The sequence below is a fragment of the Cherax quadricarinatus genome, chromosome 36 (assembly GCF_038502225.1).
Source record: "Cherax quadricarinatus isolate ZL_2023a chromosome 36, ASM3850222v1, whole genome shotgun sequence".
In the NCBI taxonomy this organism is placed as follows: Eukaryota; Metazoa; Arthropoda; class Malacostraca; order Decapoda; family Parastacidae; genus Cherax; species Cherax quadricarinatus.
The window spans coordinates 20,323,948-20,330,897 of NC_091327.1; positions in this window are offsets into that span (position 1 = coordinate 20,323,948).

Genomic DNA, 6,950 nt, shown 5'->3' on the forward strand with positions numbered 1-6,950 from the left:
CACCCGCCGAGAATTTAGTCGGGATTGATTCACATTCTGGAGAGTTAGCGGCAGCAACCTGTTACAACCACGCAGCGTTGCTGCCTTAAATTTTGCCTGCATCTCCACTCTTATGCAATCCACCCACACATACCTGTCAGGTAAAGCATATGAAATACCTAAATATCACACTGCCTAGTCTTCCCTCACACGTACACATTTATCTCGTATATGTGTATGTTGAAACAGTGCAACAAATCCTGAAATGAGCTACAGTGCATGCAAAGTGAATCGGGAAAGCAATGTTTCCCTCCTGCAATAAAGACTAAAGTTGTCATCACTGAATGCTTATTGAGAATGTCTGGAGTGCCACTGACTCGCTCTTTAGTTCACTGGAAGGAGGTATTTATGGGGATATTTTAGCCACGAGAAAACTTGTAGGGAACAGTCTAGGAAGGTAATATCGTTCTTGGATCTAAATGCCGACGATAGTAAAGACTCGCTGCAAAGCGAGGTTTTATTGGGATAATGTCTCGCACGATGAAGAGCTTTATAAAGAGCTACACTGAGCGAAATGTTGTCCCAAGAGAAGATTGCTCTGCAACACTTGTCTTTTGTTAATGTCGGTCTTGTTAGTACCCTAGATCCTGCTACTGTTATATTAATATATATCCTTATTTCTACAAGTACATGTACAAGGTATACAGGCCTAGCTGACATCAATGATATACTGCCATACAGAAAGCCGCTTGTTATGCAAAGCATTTCGGGCAAATTAGGTCAGTTTTGTCCCAGGATGCGACCCACACCAGTCGACTAACACCCAGGTACCCATTTTACTGATGGGTGAATATAGACAACCGGTGTAAGGAAACACGTCCAATGTTTCCACCCCTTCGCCGGGGTTCGAACCCGGACACCTCACCTTGTGAAGCGAGAGCTTATGCCACCAGCCCACGGGGCACTCCCTTCCACAGGGGGCACACCTGTTCTCGATGCGGGTATTACATTTGTTAGCAAAAACATTACCTTGTACGGGTCTTAAGAGCAGACTTGATCAGTGATACTTGTACTGGGTATCAGTGATCAAACAAGCACTGGTGTACTGGTACTGGGTATCAGTAATCAAACAACCACTGGTGTACTGGTACTGGGTATCAGTGATCAAACAAGCACTGGTGTACTGGTACTGGGTATCAGTAATCAAACAACCACTGGTGTACTGGTACTGGGTATCAGTGATCAAACAACCACTGGTGTACTGGTACTGGGTATCAGTGATCAAACAAGCACTGGTGTACTGGTACTGGGTATCAGTGATCAAACAAGCACTGGTGTACTGGTACTGGGTATCAATAATCAAACAACCACTGGTGTACTGGTACTGGGTATCAGTAATCAAACAACCACTGGTGTACTGGTACTGGGTATCAGTAATCAAACAACCACTGGTGTACTGGTACTGGGTATCAGTAATCAAACAACCACTGGTGTACTGGTACTGGGTGTCAGTAAAATTTCGTATTTGAACCTAGATTTCTAACATTTCCATCCCCCATTTTATTTCGATGTTAACAGAGTAAATAGGAATATACAAGTGGACACCATTAAAACACAGAATGACTCGACATTTCAAGAAAAGTTTAGCGAGCTTGGTACATCAAACAATTACCCACATTTGTCTTCAAATTAGTTGGCAAACATGCTTTAAGTTTGCGAGGGAAAACTCCTGTGTCTCAGAACTGCGCTGTTTACATGATATATTCTCTGTAGAACCGTATACAGTTTTCTATTTAAGCAAGTATTAACACTTTTCTTTGTAGATCTACATACAAGTAGAGAATATTAAGAGGATGATTCACTTTGAGTCGGGATAAGTATACGTAAAGAATTTCTGGTCTTCTAATTTTGACAATAAAAAGAATTATATTAACGATGATTTCTTTTCTCACTGAAGCTCCTTAAGTCAAGGGCCCTTGTGGAAAGTTGTTGAACTTGCTTTTATTGAGATGTTTCGCTCTGGAGAGAGCTTTAACAAGTCATGATAAAGCTGTACGTAGGGAGAAACGTTGTCCCAACAAAAGTTTGGTCTATAACTTGTGTCTAAATTGTAACCCATTACTTTCTTGGAAGTGAAGGCGAATGTTGGTGTAATTAACACTGTATACTGCGGGTTTTATTATTATTCCTGTTGTTACTGTTATTGTCAGGGTAACGTCTTCCGCCTGAACAAAATGGAAAAAATAAACAAGTGAATGACTCTACGAATAATAATGAAGATAATTTTCTAAGGATTTCAATTAAAAATTAAATAATGGTAGCTGTGGTTCGAGTAGGATGTTGAGGCAGAAGTTTCTTACGCCCGGCACGCGGGGAAACGGTAGGCTATCAAGTTCGATCTAAGGAAGGGCAGGATAGCTCCAATTCCTTGGATCAAGAGTCATTCGTCATCCTCCAGGAACCTCCCTGGAGGGTTCGTGAACCTCGAACCCTGGTATCAGAAGCTGTTTCTTAACTTTTATATATCTTAAAAGTAATTGTCGGACGTTCTATTATTTTTTAATGTAATTCGTATATTGTTACATTATAATTTATATTATTATTTTATTATTATTATTATTATTATTATTATTATTATTATTATTATTATTATTATTATTATTATTATTATTATTATTATTGCTGCTATTATTACTATTATTATTATTATTAGTATTAGTATTAATAGGTTCAAATAAACTTTAATCTGCACATAAATAAGTTTATTAATTTCACACAGTTTCGAAATAAATAATATAATCATTGTAGTTTCGAATGATGATAAGTATTATTTGTATCATTATTGTTGGAGTCAACGCTCGTAGTGCCCTTATTGTTAAGTGGAAGGGAGAGAGGGAGGAATACGAGGAAGGGAGGGAGGGAGGCAGGGATAGAGAGAGGGAAGATATAGAGAAAGGGAGGAACAGAGCAGGGGAGGGAGGAATATTTAGAGAGGGAGAGAGAGAGAGAGAGGGAGGGAGACACGTAGGTTAGAGATGGGGAGGGAGGAATTAAGAGTGGGAGGGAGGGAGGGGAGTGGGGAGGAAGGGAGGGGAGTGGGGAGGGAGGGAGGGGAGTGGGGGAGGGAGGGAGGTGAGTGGGGACGAAGGGAGGGGAGTGGGGAGGGAGGGAGAGGAGTGGGGAGGGAGGGAGGGGAGTGGGGAGGGAGGGAGGGAGAGGAGTGGGGAGGGAGGGAGGGGAGTGGGGAGGAAGGGAGGGGAGTGGGGAGGGAGAGGAATGGGGAGGGAGGGAGGGGAGTGGGGGAGGGAGGTGAGTGGGGAGGAAGGGAGGGGAGTAGGGAGGGAGGGAGGGAGGGGAGTGGGGAGGAAGGGAGGGGAGTGGGGAGGATGGGAGGTATGTGGGGAGGGAGGGAGGGGAGTGGGGAGGCAGGGAGGGGAGTGGGGAGGAAGGGATGGGAGTGGGGAGGGAGGGAGGGGAGTGGGGGAGGGAGGGAGATGAGTGGGGAGGAAGGGAGGGGAGTGGGCAGGGAGGGAGGGGAGTGGGGAGGGAGAGAGGGGAGTGGGGAGGGAGAGAGGGGAGTGTGCAGGGAGGGAGAGAGAGGAGTGGGCAGGGAGGGAGGGAGGGGAGTGGGCAGGGAGGGAGGGGAGTGGGCAGGGATAGAGGGGAGTGGGCAGGGAGGGAGGGAGGGGAGTGGGCAGGGAGGGAGGGGAGTGGGCAGGGAGGGAGGGAGGGGAGTGGGCAGGGAGGGAGGGAGGGGAGTGGGCAGGGAGGGAGGGAGGGGAGTGGGCAGGGAGGGAGGGAGGGGAGTGGGCAGGGAGGGAGGGGAGTGGGCAGGGAGGGAGGGAGGGGAGTGGGCAGGGAGGGAGGGGAGTGGGCAGGGAGGGAGGGGAGTGGGCAGGGAGGGAGGGAGGGGAGTGGGCAGGGAGGGAGGCTAGTGGGCAGGGAGGGAGGGAGGGGAGTGGGCAGGGAGGGAGGGGAGTGGGGAGGGAGTTTGGAAAGATAATCACAACTTATTAAATGATTATCATTATTATTATTATAATTATATAAATACTGAGTCACTAAACCCAAAAGGGCTATAATGCATCTGGGAAATGAGAGGTAAATAGGTTTGATCCTAGGAGAGAGAAGGTAGCACAAATTCCTCAACTCAAGAGCCCTTCACCACCTTATAACCTCTAACTCACTTCTAAAATATTATAGTATATAATGGCATATAGTGAGGTATAGTGTATATAGTGAGGTATAGTGTATATAGTGAGGTATAGTGTATATAGTGAGGTATAGTGTATATAGTGAAGTATAGTGCATATAGTGAGGTATAGTGTATATAGTGAGGTATAGTGTATATAGTGAAGTATAGTGCATATAGTGAGGTATAGTGTATATAGTGAGGTATAGTGTATATAGTGAAGTATAGTGCATATAGTGAGGTATAGTGTATATAGTGAGGTATAGTGTATATAGTGAAGTATAGTGCATATAGTGAGGTATAGTGTATATAGTGAGGTATAGTGTATATAGTGAAGTATAGTGCATATAGTGAGGTATAGTGTATATAGTGAGGTATAGTGTATATAGTGAAGTATAGTGCATATAGTGAGGTATAGTGTATATAGTGAGGTATAGTGTATATAGTGAAGTATAGTGCATATAGTGAGGTATAGTGTATATAGTGAGGTATAGTGTATATAGTGAAGTATAGTGCATATAGTGAGGTATAGTGTATATAGTGAGGTATAGTGTATATAGTGAAGTATAGTGCATATAGTGAGGTATAGTGTATATAGTGAGGTATAGTGTATATAGTGAAGTATAGTGCATATAGTGAGGTATAGTGTATATAGTGAGGTATAGTGTATATAGTGAAGTATAGTGCATATAGTGAGGTATAGTGTATATAGTGAAGTATAGTGTATATAGTGAGGTATAGTGTATATAGTGAAGTATAGTGTATATAGTGAGGTATAGTGTATACAGTGAAGCATAGTGTATATAGTGAAGTATAGTGTATATAATGAGGTATAATGTATATAGTGAAGTATAGTGTATATAGTGAGGTATAGTGTATATAGTGAAGCATAGTGTATATTGTGAAGCATAGTGTATATAGTGAAGTATAGTGTATATAATGAGGTATAATGTATATAGTGAAGTATAGTGTATATAGCGAGGTATAGTGCGTATAGTGAAGCATAGTGTATATAGTGAAGTATAGTGTATATGAGGTATAATGTATATAGTGAAGTATAGTGTATATAGTTAAGTATAGTGCATATAGTGAGGTATAGTGTATATAGTGAAGTATAGTGTATATAGTGAGGTATAGTGCATATAGTGAGGTATAGTGTATATAGTGAAATATAGTGTATATAGTGAAGTATAGTGTGTTTAGTGAGGTATAGTGTATATAGTGAGGTATAGTGTATATAGTGAAGTATAGTGTATATAGTGAGGTATAGTGTATATGGTGAAGTATAGTGTATATAGTGAGGTATAGTGTATATAGTGAAGTATAGTGTATATAGTGAGGTATAGTGTATATAGTGAGGTATAGTGTATATAGTGAAGTATAGTGTATATAGTGAGGTATAGTGTATATAGTGAAGTATAGTGTATATAGTGAAGTATAGTGTATATAGTGAAGTATAGTGTATATAGTGAGGTATAGTGTATATAGTGAAGTATAGTGTATATAGTGAGGTATAGTGTATATAGTGAAGTATAGTGTATATAGTGAAGTATAGTGTATATAGTGAGTTATAGTGTATATAGTGAAGTATAGTGTATATAGTGAAGTATAGTGTATATAGTGAGGTATAGTGTATATAGTGAAGTATAGTGTATATAGTGAGGCATAGTGTAGTATATAGTAAGGTATAGTGTATATAGTGAGGCATAGTGTAGTATATAGTAAGGTATAGTGTTGTATTGTGTAGTATATAGTGTCGGATCAGCCGGGCTGTTTCGTACGTTTAAGTACGTGCGGCCAGCAGTAACAGCCTGGTTGATCAGGCCCTGATCCACCGGGAGGCCTGATCATGGACCCCGCGGGGGCGTTGACCCCCGGAATACCCTCCAGGTCGTATAGTGTTGTATTGTGTAGCATATAGTGTGATATGTTATATAATGTGGTATAATGTTATATAGTGTAGTATACCCGTGCGAGGAGGAGGAGGGGGGGGGTTAACAAGGAGATCGTGTTTTATCGGCGTCACCCATCTAGTTGCTGGCCCGACTCAGTGGACCTTACCCTGACTGAGGGAGCAACGTGTTCAAGGATGTGGATGTACAGGTGGAAGACTCTTGCTGGAGAGTACCATGTGTTATGTACAGTGAGCTGGGTTAAGGAAGGAACAAACAAGAATAGGGTGGGCGCCACATTCATTGAAAGGTATTATTAAAAAAATGCCGAAAATAAAGTTGCCGAGATGAGCTGATCATGTGGAGAAAATGATACACATTACTTGAATAATAATAATAATAATAATGATAATAATAATAATAATAATAATAATAATAATAATAATATTATTATTATTATTATTATTATTATTATTATTATTATTATTATTATTATTATTATTATTATTATTATTATTATTATACAGGAGGGCCCCGCTTATACAGCAGGTTAGGTTTCGGGCTACTGCTGTAGAGTGAAAATTGCTGTAAAGTGAAACAGCCTTTTTTCACTTTCAGATGAATATAAAACCCTGTTAACATGTTTATACTATCGTATATTGAGTAATAGTGCTAGGCATTAAAAATACATATACAGTACACACATTACTTACCTTAAAATATTTTCGTCCTTAGCTTATAGTAGTGGTGAATATATTTATTGAATAAATGAATAATGGTTATGTATAATTGAAAACCACTGCATTATCAAAACGCTGTAATGCGAAGCGCTGTAAAGTGGAACCCCGCCTACATATTTTTTCCCCCAAGCTGCGACTCACAACAGT